This window comes from Rattus norvegicus, chromosome 4 (assembly GCF_021556685.1).
Source record: "Rattus norvegicus strain SHRSP/BbbUtx chromosome 4, alternate assembly SHRSP_T2T, whole genome shotgun sequence".
Classification (NCBI taxonomy): Eukaryota; Metazoa; Chordata; class Mammalia; order Rodentia; family Muridae; genus Rattus; species Rattus norvegicus.
Window position 1 is genome coordinate 180,555,077 of NC_141537.1, and position 17,825 is coordinate 180,572,901.

General features: G+C 47.8%; 1 protein-coding gene and 1 long non-coding RNA gene across 15 annotated transcripts in view; one reads left to right on the plus strand and one right to left on the minus strand.

Moving 5' to 3' along the window:
• Positions 1-10,283, plus strand: part of LOC148006354 (uncharacterized) — a 42,922-nt gene extending 32,639 nt beyond the window's left edge. For all 4 annotated transcript variants that reach the window (XR_015686257.1, XR_015686256.1, XR_015686255.1 and 1 more), the window contains one exon: positions 2,307-10,283. This is a non-coding gene — a long non-coding RNA (uncharacterized LOC148006354). The remainder of the gene's footprint in view (positions 1-2,306) is intronic.
• Positions 1-17,825, minus strand: part of Lmntd1 (lamin tail domain containing 1) — a 233,736-nt gene that overhangs the window by 103,914 nt on the left and 111,997 nt on the right. The window lies entirely within an intron of this gene.

Below are 17,825 nucleotides of genomic sequence, written 5' to 3' on the forward strand. Positions count from 1 at the left end.
CCAGACTGGCACTCAGCGACTGGATGTTATCTACTCTGTTGCTTTGTAAATGCCATGAGAGGCTGTACTGCTTCACATGGTTCCTCAGAGTTCACATATCCTCTGGAATTTCACTCATAGATGCATATTTTATGTGCATCTATGCATATTTATATATACACAGACATATATATATACATATATATGTGTGTGTATACATATATATACACGTATATATATGTCTGTGTATATATATGTATACACACGCGTGCGCACATGTGTGTGTGTAATGTTATATACCAAGGTAAAACAAAAACACCTTGTGGTCTCTCAGCTCAACCTCCAAGGTTCTCTTACATTTAATGTTTTCATTTCTCACAGATTCTTATTAACATGCATTATTCATGTAAAACATGGGCTTTGTCATAACGTTCTCCATGCATGTAAAGCTCTTTGACCACATTCACCCACGTCTCCCCTCCTATTACCCCCCCACCTCTCCTCTAAACCCCCACTTGTAATTTTGCATCTTTTATGGACTCCACACGTAGGTAAACACGTGGTCATTGTCTTGCTGAGTCTGGCTTACTTCACTTAACATGATGACTTCACACTGTTTCCATTTTCCTGAGATGGCATGTATGATCTGCTTCTTCTTTATGTCTGAGTCATGCTCTGCCAGGTTTCTCTACCATTTTCTATACCTGCTCTCCAGCTGTTGAGTGGCTGAGCTGGTGGCTGAGCCATGGTGGGTGGTGCCACGGTAGGCACAGGTGCACTGCAATCTCTGCGGAACGCCAACTGGATTCCGGTGTACACTGCTGAACCATGGCTGGCTCGTCGTGTCGAAGTTTCAGGTGCAGGCTTCAGAAGCCCCTCTCGGTTATCCTCCACACTAGCTGCACTCGCTCACACCCCCACCCGCAGTGGACAGGGCCCCTTTCTTGAGTCTCACTAGCATTAGTTGTTGAGTTCCTTTCTGGTGGCGTTGTGGCTGTGGTGAGGCAATTTCAGAGCAGTTTTGATTTGCATTTCTCCTTGTTAGCCAGTCAGCTTGTCCCCTGGTTGGCTGGTTTCTTGTCTTACAAGGAAGTCCTTGAGTTCTGTCTGTATCCTGGACATTAGCTCTCCGGCTGATGGCTGGGAAGGGCTTTCTACCGTGTTCCTTCCAGGCTGTCTCTTCACTCCAGCAATGGCTTCCCTGGATGTGCAATAGTTGTTGTGCTGTCATTGGTCATACTGGCTTTTACGTCTAAGCTGTTGTAGTACTGTATGGAGAGTGAGTTTCTTATCTGTATATCCTGCGTGTCTTCAAGGGCTACCACTACATTTTCCTATGGAATTCTGACATTGAGAACTTTGATCTATCTTGAGTCATTTAAAAATTTATTAATCTCTCTCTCTCTCTCTCTCTCTCTCTCTCTCTCTCTCTCTGTGTGTGTGTGTGTGTGTGTGTGGTATGTACATGTTTGTGTAGGTATATGCAGTGTGTGTACACGTGGAGACCAGAGCTCAATGTTGGATGTCTTTCTTGATCATTACCAACTCATTTGTTGAGTCAGGGTCTCAGTGAAATTGGAGCTCATCAGTTTGGATAGGCTGACTATATGGCTGGCTGGTTGGCCAATGAGCTTGAAGGATCTGCCTATTTCTGCCCATTACACCACAGCCCAGGGGTGATATTGTTAAGACTTGAACTGAGTCTTCACTACCAGGAGACCCCCACCCCCCAAGTGAGATAGGAGAACAGAGTTTGATGCAAACACAGGAGGTTTATTTTCCGGGATCAGGATCAACCCTCAGTCAGCCCCTTGTGGAGAGTGACAAGAAGGTGACCCCGATTGGCTATTATAAGCAGTTTTTATACTTTTTAGGGGCATAGGTTACATCAGCAAGGTTACAGTTCAAACTTATTGGCTAAGCATATTGACCTTTAAATCTATTGGCTAGCAAGCACAACAGGCATTTGAACTCTACCTGGGACTTGCAGAGAGTCAGTCAGTACATTCTGAGAATTTTTTACTTAGAACGTACCTGTGTGTGGAGAATGGAGCTTGGCCTAGCCTTGTCCCCAGGCAGGAGGGGGAAGCTGTAAGGAGGGTGTGGGACTGGAACAGCCCTTAGGGTCCCTCCGTATATGTATGCTGCTACACCCAGCTTCATATGGCATCAGGATACAAACTCAGGCTCTCATGCGTGCACCACAGGCACTTCATGACCACAGCCATGGACTTGGGGCTCCAGAGGCTTTAAAGAAACTCGAGAAATGCAGCAAAGTGTAGACAGGCAAGGCGATGAAATAACAAAGACAATTTATTACCCAACAGGAGATCCAACACTTAGAAAGGGTCGGTCAGAAATCTCGGAGCAGAGGATCTCAACAAATGAAATAGAAGTAGTTACAGAGCTTGGAGCCTCAAAGCCAGACTACGTCAAGCAGGAGAACGTTGGGAGTAAAGTCTAACGGAGGAGACGAACAACCTCCATAGTCAAAGTGAAAAGCACCGGTGGAATTGAAGACATTGGAAGATGGAGGATCTCCTGTCATGGATCAGTAGACTAAGTGGAGGAGCATAGTTCAGAGCTCCTGAAGACACCAGTGATAGTCGTCACAGGAACTTAAAAAAAAAAATCTAAAATTCACATAAGAGAAATGCAACCACGTTAGTAGGCAGTGCTTGAGAAACTGTAGGAGAATGGACCCAGACCCAACCTATCACACAGCACAATAATCAGCCCTACCTATTACACAGTACAGTAGTCAACCCTACCTACTACACCGTACAATAATCAACCCAAGGTCTAGGGAGTGGCTCAGTGGCACAGAGTGCTTGCTGCTCACAGAGGACCCAAGTTCTGTTCCCAGAATCCACACTGCGTGTCTCACAACCACCTGTAACTCCAGTTCTGGAGACCTGATTGCACCTTTCTGGTCTCCAAAGGCTCCTACACTCAAGTGCACACACACACACACACACACACACACACGCACATACACACACACAAACACACACACATACACACACACGTACACACACACAAACACACACACATACACACACACGTACACACACACACAAACACACAAACACACACACATACACACACACGTACACACACACACAAACACACACACACACACACACACACACACACACACACACACACCATTTCAATACTTTGAAGGAAATGTTTAATTTTTTCCCCGAGATATAGTTTCACTTAGAAGCTGAGCCTGAAACTCAGCACAGATTACTGAATTTGTGGCAATATTTTTGCCTTGGGCCTCCAGGTGCTGTGATTAAAGCTGTGAGTTAACACACTGGGCTTCGACCAGTATGTGTAGCAGATCTGTCACTGGAGGTTTCTCTTCTGGAGTGGCATGCATGTTATCTGACTTTTTATCTTCTACACTCCCCATGTTGACATCCGAACACCTGGAAAGGAGGTTCCCTCGATTGTTTCTCTTTTCTGTGATAGTGGGGTCGTTCACACCTCTGTGAGCTTTGTTCTCAGACTCTCTCACTGTATGTCTGAAGGACGGTGTTCATACAGACACCTATGTTTTTCGAGTTCTTTCTGCCTTCACTTCCTTGAGGGTCCCATTATCTAACTTCCGAGTATCTGGCAAGAGAGATCAGAAGATGGACAACAACAGCTAACACCTCTGAACTGTGCTGTACACAGCACAGGAGGAGCAGGCAAAGCGGCCCTTACTTAAAGAAGGGCAGGACGATGAGACAGCAAGGTGAGGGAAGCGTTCAAGCATGGCGGAAGGGAGCAAAGAGACTTCTGGAGAACATGGAGAGAGCCACTTCAGGAAGGGCTAAGGAGGTCACTAGAGAAGGTGTTCCTGGGGGGCACCCTGCACAACCAGAAGGCAATAACCTTGGAGAGCCTAAGGTGGTGGGTTGAGGGGACCCTGATGAACCGGTAAATGAGGCCTCATGCTCAGTGGGGTCAGGGAGGAGAAACTGAAGCTCTGAGAGAAGGACGGTGGGCAGACAGGGCTCCAGCTGTCCCCATTAAAGTCATCCAACTTTGGACACCAACACTCAGAGAAATTTGTTTCATGTCTCCAAAATAGTTGTCCCACAGCCTTCCCTTTAAATAGTCCACCATGTGACACGGTGAAGCTTGAAAGTGCACAAGGGGCAGGAACGTTAGCTCTCATTTCTGCAAAGCGAGTCTGAGGATGAACATTGCTTGGGTTGGGGGGCGGGTCCAGGAACGCTGTGGATTAGTAAGGAGTGACGGGAAAATACTTAGTCACCGTGACTCGTCATTTCTTCATCCCTACAACTGGGTACTTAGCACGTTAACTCACTGGGCACTGTGAGATTCATAGGTGAGTCAAACTATTTAACAGTGTACCAGATAGATGAGACCATGGCTTCCTTCACCTCCCAGACTGCTCTGGATGCCTGACTCCACTGACCTCTGCCTTTTAATACTGTTTTCTATTCTCCATCATGTCTGGTAGACTCCTTCCTTCTCTGTCATCAGGGGCATCTCAGTAAACGATGGTGTGTTCAAAGGGCTTCCAGATGAGGATCATGTGACACAGACTATCTCACACAGGGGATGGCGGACACCAGAGAATGAAAACCCATGCTCACCTTTGGGGGAAGGCATAAGGAGGGTCTTGGTGACACATGGCAGATAGATGACCAGGTTGTGGAGGAGCCGTGGACTTAAGAGGAATCAGGCCTTCCCAGAGCTTCGGGAGTCAGAAAGGAGGAGCAAGTGTGCAGAAGAGTAACCCCACCTCCTTTGACCACTGACCTTTTGTGGGCACCTCTCATTGGCTGACCCTAAGTCGAAGCTAACAAGTTTTATCAAGTTAGATATAACTTGTAAGTGTTGGTCTCTTGGAGGCACAGGCAGGCAGAGAAGAAATGGAGAATGAGCTAAGAGTCATGGACAGTAACCTGGTACTCCAAACCCATTCCACTCTCTTGCTGGACCATTCTGATTCTACTGTCACACAAACCCTAGAGGAAAAAATATCACTTCATGTGCCGCAGGAAATCCTCACCCAGCACATCCCTCACTCACCCACACCGGCTTCCACTCCAGGGAAAGGTACCCACACAGCTCTGCCCTAGAGTCCCACTTAGAACTTAACTCAGTGCCTTATTTGGAGCCATCAATAAGCCCATTAACCTCACACACCCGCCTTCCTTGGACACTGACACGCCCATAAGCCTCTCGGGCCACATATTGTCCTGGGAACCAAGTTTGCTCTCAACATTGTTCTTTCCTATCTGGAACTCTGGGACACCTCCTTTCGGATGCAAACACTTCTAAAGTGTTTCTGCCTGATGCTCTCTTCATCTGCACAGGTCGACAGTATCAGGCTTTCCCTGAGAAACTGCTTCTTCCATTCCATTTTCTAAGCCACACACAGGCCTCGAACTGAAAGTCCATTCCTCAAGCCCTCCAGCGTAGAAGCCACCCACATACCAGAACAGGCTCTAGATCTTAGGTTAGTCCCGGGGCCCAGGCAGGGCCGAGAACAGACGGCAGAGTGAGAGACCAGAAGCCTCACACTGGCTGATGTTGCTCCCTCATTCCAACCTCAAGTCTTCACATCTTGACTTTACCACCACACAGATTTGAGTGAAAAGCCAGTTCATCTCACGAATTCTGCGAATTCAGCAAACCTGGCATCCGCCACACACGTCATCTTGTTTTGCTGCTCTCACGGGCATTTTCCCTTCCTGCCACAGAGGAGCACCGTCCACAGAGGAGCACTATCCACAGAGGAGCACCATCCACAGAGGAGCACCGTCCACAGAGGAGCACCATCCACAGAGGAGCACCGTCCACAGAGGAGCACCATCCACAGAGGAGCACCATCCACAGAGGAGAACCGTCCACAGAGGAGCACCATCCACAGAGGAGAACCGTCCACAGAGGAGCACCGTCCACAGAGGAGCACCATCCACAGAGGAGCACCATCCACAGAGGAGCACCGTCCACAGAGGAGCACCGTCCACAGAGGAGCACCATCCACAGAGGAGCACCGTCCACAGAGGAGCACCGTCCACAGAGGAGCACCATCCACAGAGGAGCACTGTTCACAGAGAAGCACCGTCTACAGAGGTTCCCAGCAGGCTCTGAGTTTCCCGCCTGTTTAGCATCTGATCGTCTCGCCTTTGGTCTAAGGCATCATCTGCCCCAAATCTTTCTCCTAAACGTGTGCCTTTCAGTTCACTGCAGGTTCTTCATGCCAAATCCTGAGTTCTGTCCTGAGCCTTTCTCTCCTTGCTTTAGGCTCTCCCCAGGGTGGGGCCTGTGTTAATCACCCCAGGGTCATGACCTGCTGTTCTTGCCTCTGTCAGTCCAGCCTCTCTAGAGCCATGCACATTTTCTCAATGTGAAATGTCACTTCCTGACTCCCTTCCTCCAGCTCCCATGTCCACCTTGTGCTCATGTCTCCTGACACGGTCTCCACTTGATGAGGACGCCAATGTTCACTCTTTCACCAAGCTGAAGGGAGAACAGAAGCTTACAAAGCTTTTTGGTGTCCCCACCAGGTGGGGAGCCCTGTCAGTGGGACAAAGCCACCTCCATAGGTCTTAAATGTTTGTCTTGGTGTTTTGCTTGGGTTAGACTCTCATGGCTGTCCCCTGCACTAGTCTGCTCCCGAGGACAGAGGCCACCTTGTTGTCATGCCTGGCATGCGTTCTGTGATAATTTGTGGCACTGACTCCCACCTGTCTCTCCAGTCCAGCCTCCTGAACTGCACTCTTCCTGCTCTGTGTCACCCAGTGGCCCTCCCTCCTCCCCACCCCACTGCTGTAGCTTCAGTTCAGCAGCTTGTGACGGTCAGCAGCGCCCTGACCAACCTCCCCTACCTTGGGTTCTCCAACTCTTCCTCTTCAGTCATCTAACCGGTTTTTTAACAATAGCATGCTGAAACGGGAGGCCACCGGCATTCAGACAAACTCAAGACCTCAGGGCACTAGGTCCATCTAACTTTTTAAAATTAACTTTCTGAGGAAATTCTTGCTCAGGATGACAGGACTGTAGTCATGCAATCGACAAGCTCACGGATTCAGGAAGCTCATGAAAAACAAGTTATCTGGACGAGTGCATGCTGCTCCTCCCACCCCAGCAGGTGCGTGAGAGCTGTTTGACTTACAGACGGTCGCTAGGGGCTCCTGGAGCACAGGCGAGCACGTGAAGGATGCTTGTTTCTCGGCATCTCACACGCACTCTGCTCCCTTCACTTAGAACGCCGATCCTTTTTGCTGGTCATGAGTTTCTGTTTGGTCGAGTTTCTCTTCGGTCGTTCTTGTTTGTTTTGAGAAGTGATCCCCATCTGGCCTCCAATTCACTACTTAGCTGAGGAGGACCTTGAACTCTTCCTGCCTCCATCTCCTGAGTTCTGAGATGACAACTCAGATTGATCTTTAACGCTAGACTAAAATGACAATTCCCCCTTCAAGTTTGGGAGTCCCTAAATGGAAATAATGGTGCTTTTTAGGGGGAAAGGGGCTTCTGAATGTATTTGGAGGACGGGTGGTTGTAAGCCTTACCACATGTACGATGCTTGCTACCAAGCTTAGCAACTGGACTATGGACCTACAGAGAGCTGGCCCTGTCTGTTTGTGAGAGCATGTGACCTGTGAATGTTTGACAGCCAAATACGTGAAGAAGGTCCAGGGTAGCTCAGGGAAGACTGCCATCATTAGCCCCAGGACCAGTCAGGCTCTGATCCTGCAGGTTCCTGGTTGGCTTTACGCTTTCCAGTGTCTTGCTGGGGCAAATGCTGTTGTTGAGTAAGACATAACAGAAGAAAACTGTCTCAGGGGCAAGCCGCCGTTTTCCCTATGACAGGCAACAGCAATGAAGCTCAGAGAGGTGGTGACTCACCAAAGTAGGATGCGCAGGAACCAGGATAGAACGTCCCCAAAGAGCTCCCCAAGGCTGTACCGTCAGCCTCTGAGTTGCAGGCTGTGCTCACAGCTTGAGAGGAGCTCAGCCTCACCTAAGCTCAGTGTCTGCCCTGAGAGAAGCCAAGATACAACGGCTCCTCTGGGTTTTGTCTTTGGCTCTGACTCCTAGTCAGTTTGTAGTCATGTCACATCAGATATCCTGTAGGCTAAGAGAGGGCAGTCTTACTTGTGATTGGCAGGTGACCCTGCTTCCTGTGGGGAGCCTTGCTGACCTCAGTCACTACAGGGTGAGGCTTAGGCAGCAGTGCTGGGGCCGAGCTCCATCTCCAGTGCAGGTAACTAGCTTCTGTTTGCACATCAGTCTGGAATCCTTCCTGCTGTGCTGCTCTGCTGACCCCAGTGCCTGATAGGCCTCAAGCTGACACAGAAGAGCTTCTGAACCCTGGTCTATGCTGTACATTTCATACAGAGAGGTCATCATGCACCATCCACTCATTAGGTTTAGATATGAGAGGCCATTGAGGTGACTCAGGGAGCAAAGGCGCCTGCTGCCAAGGCTGACAATCTGAGTTCAATCCCAAGACCCTTATGGTGCACCTACACACACACACACACACACACACACACACACAGAGAGAGAGAGAGAGAGAGAGAGAGAGAGAGGAGAGAGAGAGAGAGAGAGAGAGGGAGGCAGACACACACACATACACAGAGACAGACACACATACACACACACACAGAGAAAGGCAGACACACACACAGACACACACGCACACAAAGACAGACACACACACAAAGACAGACACACACACAGAGACAGAGAGAGGCAGACACACACACATACACAGAGACAGACACACACACACACAGAGAGGCAGACACACACACATACACAGAGACAGACACACACACATACACACACACATACACACACATACACACACATACACACACATACACACACATACACACAGAGAGAAAGGCAGACACACACACAGACACACACAGAGAGAGAGAGAGAGAGAGAGAGAGAGAGAGAGAGAGAGTGAGAGAAAGAGGGAGGCAGACACAGAGAGAGATAGAGGCAGACACATACACACACAGAGGCAGACACACACACAGACACACAGACACACACACAGAGAAAGACACACACACACACACACACACACTTATATTAACAGCATTAGGAAATGTGCACGGCAGAAGTTCTGTATGGACATGACCCAGTTACACAGCAGCCTCTGAGCTTCACGAGTTCACTGATGAGGCTGCCTTTCTCCCTCCTGTGGGTTGAGATACTGGGAAAATGTGTGCAGCATATATACAGTATGTTGAATGAATAGATTGCATGGGAGGCCACACTGCTCATAGCAAAGAGGGAGCCCACGTGTGCAGGAGCTGACTCCCGGAGATGACCAACACCTGAGTGGCACGGGAACGGTGTGGAGACTTAAGCGTCACCAAACGTCATCAATGGCAAAGGTGGTGGTGGGGTGATCCATGTGAAAGGCATCGGAATGTATGTTGAGTGAAGACGTGGACAGAGGGGGAGGGAAGGGTGTGATTAATTCGGAGGCTGTATGCTTGCACAGGTGTTCTTGCGGTAGCCTGGGAAGCAAACTGGAGCAGAGCCAGCCACGCTGCACACCGTAGTAACTATAGTAACTCGAACGAGAGCGAGCGAGCGAGCAAGCGAGAGAAAGAGAGAGAGGTGGATAGAGGATATTTCAAAAGTAGAGTTGGCGGAGCCTTGAAAATGGTTAGCAGATAGGCAGAAAGAGGGACTGGAGGCCGGCGCCCATGCTCTGGGCCTGCTGCACCACTCAACAAGGTAAAGAAGGCAGCAGAGGCCATGGTGGAAGCCTATCTTCTGGGGACTGGAGTCCATGTGTCTGTTGATGGCTCAGAGAAGAGGCTCCAGAGATACTCAGGTGCATTTTGAAAGCTCAAGTGGGTGACAGGGCTGGAGGCCCTGTGAGGGAAGCCAGGGATACCCCTCAGGTTGCTCTGTGTGAGGATGTGTAGAAAGAGCAAACAGTATATGAAGGATATCCATTTTGGAAGGTTGGGAAAGAGGGCCCAAGGAGCAGTGCGTGAAGAACCACAGAAACAAGAGGAGAATGAGTAAAGTTGAGTCCCTAGAGTTAACAACTGTGCTTGGAATGCTGTTCTCCATGCAAGGCGTAGCTGTTGCTCTTGTGAACTCTTGGTAGCTGTGATGACCCTCACTTAACACGTACAGAGATGGGGCTGCTGGTGGTCAGGGTGGGGAGGAGTCAGTCATGGTTGAACTCAGTCACGGGAGAGAGCTGCTCCCTTTGGTGGTGTAGTTGTTCATAAGTTGCCCGCATTCTCGACCAGTCCTAATTAAACTAAAAGCTCACTGGCTCACCAAACCATACTTGGTCTTTTCTTGATGCCATACTTGGAGCGAGCAGATGCTTGCTTATTGCCCCTGAAAAGCTCACACAGCAAACCGAGACAAGGGTATTAAATGTAAGGCTATGAAAGAGTGCAGCTCACTGGCAAGTCACTTGGCTAGCATGCATAAAGCCCTGGGGTAGCTCATCAGCATCAAGAAAATTAGCACTAAGGAAATAATTTGCAACCTCTATGAAAACTGCTTCAGGGTCTGGGAGAAACCTAAGCTGATAAATGACTAGAAAGTAAAATGAGCACAGTACAAGTATTTTTAAAAATTTGCTTCTGAAGGAGCATATTCCTATACATGTTCCAAATTCATTAAATATCCAATATTTATCAAAAGAAATATTGACGATATTGTGGTGGGATAAGGAAGAGCAAAGCTGACTCCAAAACTGTGGATAATCCTCATTCTTTGACGCACCCACAGACAGAAAGTAGGCAGAGGCGAGGCTTCCAGGGAAGTTGCTTTAAGTGTGTGTCAGATTGCATTTTGCACAAGGAAAATACAGAAAAGCAGCTAACAATAGAGCCAACAGATGCACTCTGACAGGAATGAACCTTCCTAGAGGCCTGCAGCAATGCAGTGTGGGTCAGAGGGTCTGAGACTTCTCAGGAAAGAATATGGGACATGAGGCAACGTGAGGATGTGATGGGAAATGTGACCACAGACCCTTGTGCTAGGATACCAGGTCCCAACTAGGGACTGCTTAGAAGGCCCAGGAACTCACTCACAGGGAGTGGTTAGGAGGTTAGGGGGCGTAGCTTAGGAAGTAGGTCACGGTGTGGGCCTGAGGCCACATTTCCGTGCCAATATTTGAACCTTTAATAAGTTATCTTGAGCAGTGAGAAAATTCTGAATTTCTGATTACTAAAGACAAACATCCCTTCCCCAACCACCCCAGAGGGTACAGTGTGCAATACTCCTGACGTTACTACTTGGAATGTATCCAGGAACATTTAGGCACGCTCAGCATTTTCTGTAGGGTTTAATTGCTGTGAGCAATGAGCTTCTCTCGGTGAAGAATGAGGGACACAAGGTGCAAGCAGAGTGTTGGCTGAGTGTTCTCTGACAGAATCCCAGAAGGCAGGGTTCTTGGATGACAGGAACACGGGCAACAGAGGCTTAGCATACCCAGAATGCTGTGAGAAGAGCCAGGAGTGGACCTTCGTACAGGTGGAGTGGACCTTTGTGCCCTGTGTTATGTAATGTACTAGGTACATTCTCCAGGTCATGACTGGGAGAGGGACTGGTGCAGACTGAGCTCCAGAGAGTAGTGTAAGTCATGACACTTAGCTCACTAAGTGGAGAAATGAGAGGGTCTGAGGGGGGCACATCCAAGCACCGAAACTCCCTGGGCAAGAAGAGGCACTAAAGCTAATGTTCTCTCTGCAAATCGGAAACTCTACCCATCAATCAAGTCACTTGTGAACCTGTCAGTTGTGAGTTTCAAAGTGAAGACTGAAAACACAGGCACCTCTTTTAGTTATATTTTACCTTGAGGAACACATACGGTTCTAGCTTAGTTTCTAGTTTGGATAGTTCACCAAACTACATGAGTGTGATTGATAAAGAACAGATCAAAATCAACACGGAAGGAAGGGATTTATACACCTTACAGGTTACAGAACGTAGGGCAGGAACCTGGAGGTGAGGATTGAGGCAGAGGCCACGGAGGAATGCTGTTTACTGGCTGGCCCTCTCTGGCTTGTCCAGCCTGCTGTTTTGTACACTGAGGGTCACCTGCCCCAGGTGATGCTGCCAGAAGTGGGCTGGGCCTTCTCACGTCTATCATCATTGTCAAGAAAATGACTCACAGACTTGCCTTCAGGCAAAGCTGAGGAAGACGACCCTCCAGGTGAGGTTCCCTCGTCTTAGGTGACTCTAGTTTGTATCAAGTTGAGGAAGGCAGGCACACCTGTGGTCACACACACGCATATAGACACACACACACGTCCTATGACACACACACATACACACACATCCTATGACATACGCACACACATGTCCTATCACACACACGTCTTATCACACACACACACACACATACACACACATGTCCTATGACATACACACACATGTCCTATGACATACACACACACATGTCCTATCACACACACACACACATACACACACATGTCCTATCACACACACATGCACACACACACACACACACACACACACACACATCCTATGAGACAAGCAAGGGCTCTTAGATCAGTGCCCTTCTAACCAGAGTTTTATAGTGTTTCTCTTGCACAGGCTTCAGCTGTCTTCTGTTTCTACATTTTAAAAATGAAGAACAAAACCATCAGTGCAATCTCCAAAACATTCGCACATTTTTTTCCAATGCTTGTTTTGGTTCGTTCCTCCTGATACCTATCTGAATTACAATGTTTTCTGTTTACTCTCATATCTTTCCAAAATGTTTAACTGAATTTTCACAGGTCTGAGTCTCTTTCGTGCTCCCACTCACTGGAGGACAGAATACTTAATTATTTGTAGAAAATGCAAGCTCGCAAAGTCTAGTTCATATCTAGACAACATAGCACTGATGTGGATATACAGTGTGGGTCAAGATGATTAATCCTGGACATCCACAGGGCTACAAAGTGGCTGGCAATGGCTGTCAGGGGACCCAAAAGTAAACAGTGATGTAATCTGCTGTCTCTAGCAGAATGCTACTCTTGTAAAAGTATGGCCTTGGGGTCAGCGCCACATAGGCTAGTGTGTACCCATTCTCCAGGCCTGTGATGCCTCCACGTACCATGTATGGCTGTCTATACCTGCCTGTGTGTAGCCCGTGTATGCTGGTGTCTGCCTGGGTACCAGCTGGCAGTTGTCTGCTTAATGGTCCCTGTGGTGGTCTTTGCCTAGAGTGAATGAAGCATGTCTTATCTGTCCGCAGCTCTCTAATCTCTGATCTCCTGTCCCTATGTGACTCTTTCTTTTTTGAAATCAAAACTCAGGACTTTGCAGTACTGGAACAATAACAGAAACAGTTTAAGTAGCCACAGCTAGAGTCACACCCTGAACAATGACATGTCATTGCGGATGAACACACAATCACATCAGGAAAGCCTGTCTGTGTTTCTTGTTTTGTCAACTGGACATGAACTGTGGTTACCAGGGAAGAGGAAACCTCAGCTGAGAAAATGTCTCTATTCTACTGTAGGCTTGTGGGCCATCTGCTTGACTGACTGCAAGGCTCAGACCACGGTGGTCAGGGCTGCCCCGAGTCAAACCTGAGTAGGACACTGGCTGACCCAGCAGTGTCTCAGTGTCTACCAGCTTTATGGAGGAGCGTGGCAGATGCCTGCAGAGTGTGGCTAATGGGACGACTTGGCTGACGGACCCCTGGGCAACATCTTTTAGTAAGACCCAAGCTATAGGAACAGTGGTAGAAGAACAGAACAGAAACTGGAAAACTGTTCAAGGCTCTAGCTTTGGAAACAACAATTCAGAGGCTGGGTCCAAAGGAAGGTTTCCTTTCAGGACTTAGCTGTAGAATCCAGTCACACAGCATGTGCTTCAGAGATCCTCTGAGAACCCGGCCCACCCATGGTGCCATGCTCCCGACATGTTCGGATGGTATGAGATAAGTAGCACTGGCTCTTTAATGGAAGGAAAAATAGAAAGAAGTGATGCAACTTTTTATCTTCTACTTTGGCTGAGCCACAAACAAATAAGGATCACCGGGAGAGAGAAAAAAAAGAGGTTTGAGAGAAAATATAATAAATCTAGTTTTGGATGTGCTATTTCCTGGTGTGGTATCCATGCTGAGACGTCCAGAAACAGTTGGAGGAGGGGAGGGTAGAACAGAGGAGAGCTGTTCTGGCTTCTATGAAAAGTCTTGATTAGCAGAACTGACTGGAGGCCACACATGGAGTGGTGGAGCTACAAAAAAGGACAGAAGGAGGCCACAAAATGGAAAGAAGTGAGCAAAACAGTGGAGCAGGGGAGGGGAAGGGAAAGGAGGTGAGGGGGAGGAGAGGAGGGCAGAGCAGAGGAAAGAAAGGAGGGGAGAGGAGAGGCATCCAGGTATGTATGCAGAGGAGGCAGGGAAGTGTAGCACACTGTTGTATGTGGGAGAACCAGAGATCTAAAGGAACCAGCATGGTAAGGAGTGGTTAAGAACACATCTAGGATGTGCAGGCGAAGGTACAGGTGAGGAGATAAGCTCACCAGTTTGGCTCGGACTCCTGAGCTGTGGGCAGCTGCTGTCACTCCAGAAGCATCTGAAACTCCCCAGATAGTGCCCAAATGACAAAGTGCCTAAGAAGGGGTTCTTGCTGCCTAAAAGAGAAGTGGGAGCAGGGGAGGCCCCATAACAGAGAATCTATAGAAGGTCTGTCACCCATTAGCCAAGTCATCTGCATGATCCTTACTGAAGCTGGTGACACTGCCTTGTGGTCACCTGGAACCTTGTGCTCAGTCTGGAATGGCCATGCAAGGGACAGCATGACATGGTTCCTGCCTCTGGGGCAGAATAAGCAGGGCATGGGCCTCCACAAATGCAGATGGTTTCTATGGGTATGAGGCTTGTTTGTATAATAATGTACATATTTTCATGTTCCTCCTTTGGGAAATATTCTCCCTGCAGAGGCTAATGACTCCATATCATTAGAAACAGCATAAGTCCAGGAGGTGAGGGTGTACCTATGTCTCAGCAAAATGGTAAATGCTGAGACCAGCAGGACAGCCCTTAAGGCTGTAGGAAAGAACTCTGAAAACATGAGTTCAAGAATATATAATTTCTAAACTCTGCAAACTATATGGATGTGATATGAATTATGTAAGGAGCTTGATGGACCTAAAAGAACAGAGGCAGCTGCACCATGAGACAGCTTGTCAAAAAGATCCTAAGGAATGAGATAAAGAGACTTGGGGAGGGTGATCACAGGGCACAATCCTGCCCAGCTAGCTTATTGTCTGTGCTTACAAAGGCAGGCAGATCTCTGAATTTGTTTGCTATATTAGAAAGGAAGGAAGGAAGGAAGGAAGGGAGGGAGGAAGGAAGGGAGGAGAAGGAAGGAGAATGTACTTGCTCTCTCCTAAGAATCAAGGGGCTGGGGACAGGGGATGCTGATTCATGGAATAATCAACAGGGAACCTTGGGTAATGGCTGAATTGACATGTAAATAAAAGACTGGGATTGGGTCTGCAAGAGATGAGGTATCCAGAGAGTTTTTATAATGTTTTTCTAGTGAGAGAAAGCTGCCTCAAGCAGAACACAGGCTATAAGCTTGGACTCAGGATTGACTCTGAGTTGTTTTTTCTATGATCTCAAATGCCCCTTCTCAGGAACCCCTCTCCAAGCTGAGGTTGGCCCATAGCAGCACAGTGTTCTGCTTAGGTTTGCATAACCATGAAATGGACCAGGACCATAACCTAAAGCATTAGGTTAGGGAAGTACATCTAACACATGGCCTTAGCATATTCACTGTGACTATCTTTTTCTGTTTTCTTAATTTTTATTAACAAATTAATTTTTTGCAAAGACTTTCTCTTTAAAGTATACCATCTGCTTTGACCATTTCACCCCCAGCCTCCTTTCTCCCTTCTCATGAGTCCTTTCCTGTAACAGATAACCCTGCCCCCCACCCCACTAAATTTCCTTCATATGCTTATTCCAGGATATATTGTATAATCAATGATCCATATATAAATGACAACACAGGGTATTCACTTGTGGGATTCCGACTTATTTCATTTGACATGGTCATGTTTAGTTGCACCCAGTGTCATTTTCAAATCCAAAAATCATCTTTTTGCCCAGATACTTTCTCCTCTAATTCTTTCCCTATATCTGCTTCTGCTGATTTGGTTCTGTTCACTACACTGTAGTCAGAGTGACTTAAAAAAAAAAAACAAGAAATAAAGGGTTTATCTTTTGAAGGGCCTTAAAAACGTGTCTTATTGCTTCTTGGATAAAGACTTCCACGCCTCATACAGTCCTCCAGATGATCATGTGCCCCCCTGAGCAGGTGTACGCTCACATGAAATCAATTATGTTCTGAATTCTATTCCTTGGGCATAGAGGCCTTCTCCTCCTTCCTCAGAACCAACAGTGGGGAGGACAGAGTGGGGAGCACTTTACTGTACGATCAGCTGTTTGGGTGTCTAAAAGAGGGAAGAGTATGGAGATAAGGAACACGAGAATAAACTCAGATGCAGCTTCCTGAGCAAAGACAAGCAAAGTAAGCAAGAACAGGTGATTCAAGACGGACTCAACAGAAAGCCACATCCACTGAGCGGTGACCTCCATTCCTCTGCTAATCGAGGAAACATCGTAAGTCAATCCATGTAGCTGTGAGGGTCTTGTCTTCCATGACAGTACATGCTAGGTAGAACAGATGGATGGTCTTTGTCTCCAAAATGAGTTGGAGTGTCTATTAGGTCTAACTTCCACAGTCAAATGCCGTCAGAGAGTCTCTGAACCTCTGTTTAATGGTAGCTGTAAAGCAGGATGGTCACCAAAGAAAATAGGCGACTGAAAAGTGCAAAGGCTCCAGGTAGGACCACAGGGTGACATACCGAGTACATATTTTCAGGCCTCCATTCCATGGCTGACTCAGAGCCTTATTTAATAGCCTCATAGCTCATTGCCTCCACCTGACCTTAAGATGTACAACCTCAAGTTCCTTGTTCTCATTTCAAGTGGACAGAGGTCCCTGGAGTCACATCTCAGAGGCATGCCGTACAGCAGAATCTTACTTTCTAGTATCGTGGACAAGAGCCTCCCTCTGTCTCCTCTATGCAAACTCCAAAGCCCTCCTCAGGGAGTTCTAAGGGCATCCATCTCCTGCCCTGTCATTCCACAGCCCTGAAGCCACAGCTTCAGTCTGGAAAGCCATGATACCCAGAAGCTGTCTACAGTTCAAGACACACAGCCATTTGTCTACACACATGACTGAAATTCTAATTTGAGCCCAGTCCAAAAGAGTGACGGTTTGATGGCCTTAAAATCTCTCAGAGAACTCAGAATGGTCACTGTGACCAAAAAACACATTTGAACTCAAACATAAGTATGCTCTGTCCGTGCCGTGGGGGCTGCCTTCAGAACAATCTCTGCTAGTCCTTGTGAACTCATGACTGGTTAAGAAAGAGAATGGAAGGCTCACTCTAGCTCCTTTCCCAAAGACCAGGATTCTGTGGAGCTTTAATGATGCAAGGACATCAGTACATTACATGGCATCACTCTCCGTAAGGAGGTCAGAGGGGTGGAGAGGTCAGAGTAGGTGAGGAGGTCAGAGGGGCCACACATGGCAGGAAAGTTTGTGATGAGTTTTCTCTGGAGACAGGCACGTAGACCTCAAGGAACTCTTGTTAGGGAGGCTACTTCACAGAAAGAATAAAGTCTGAGAGCGTTCGTACATTTCCAGCCAGTCCAGCTACTAGGTGGTAGCGTCAGCTGACAAAGGGGCACAGTTGAGAACAGGCTTATCACGAAGCATTTCAGGGCAATTACAATGGCAGTTGAGAACTCCAGAGAGCTTGGTTTCTTACCA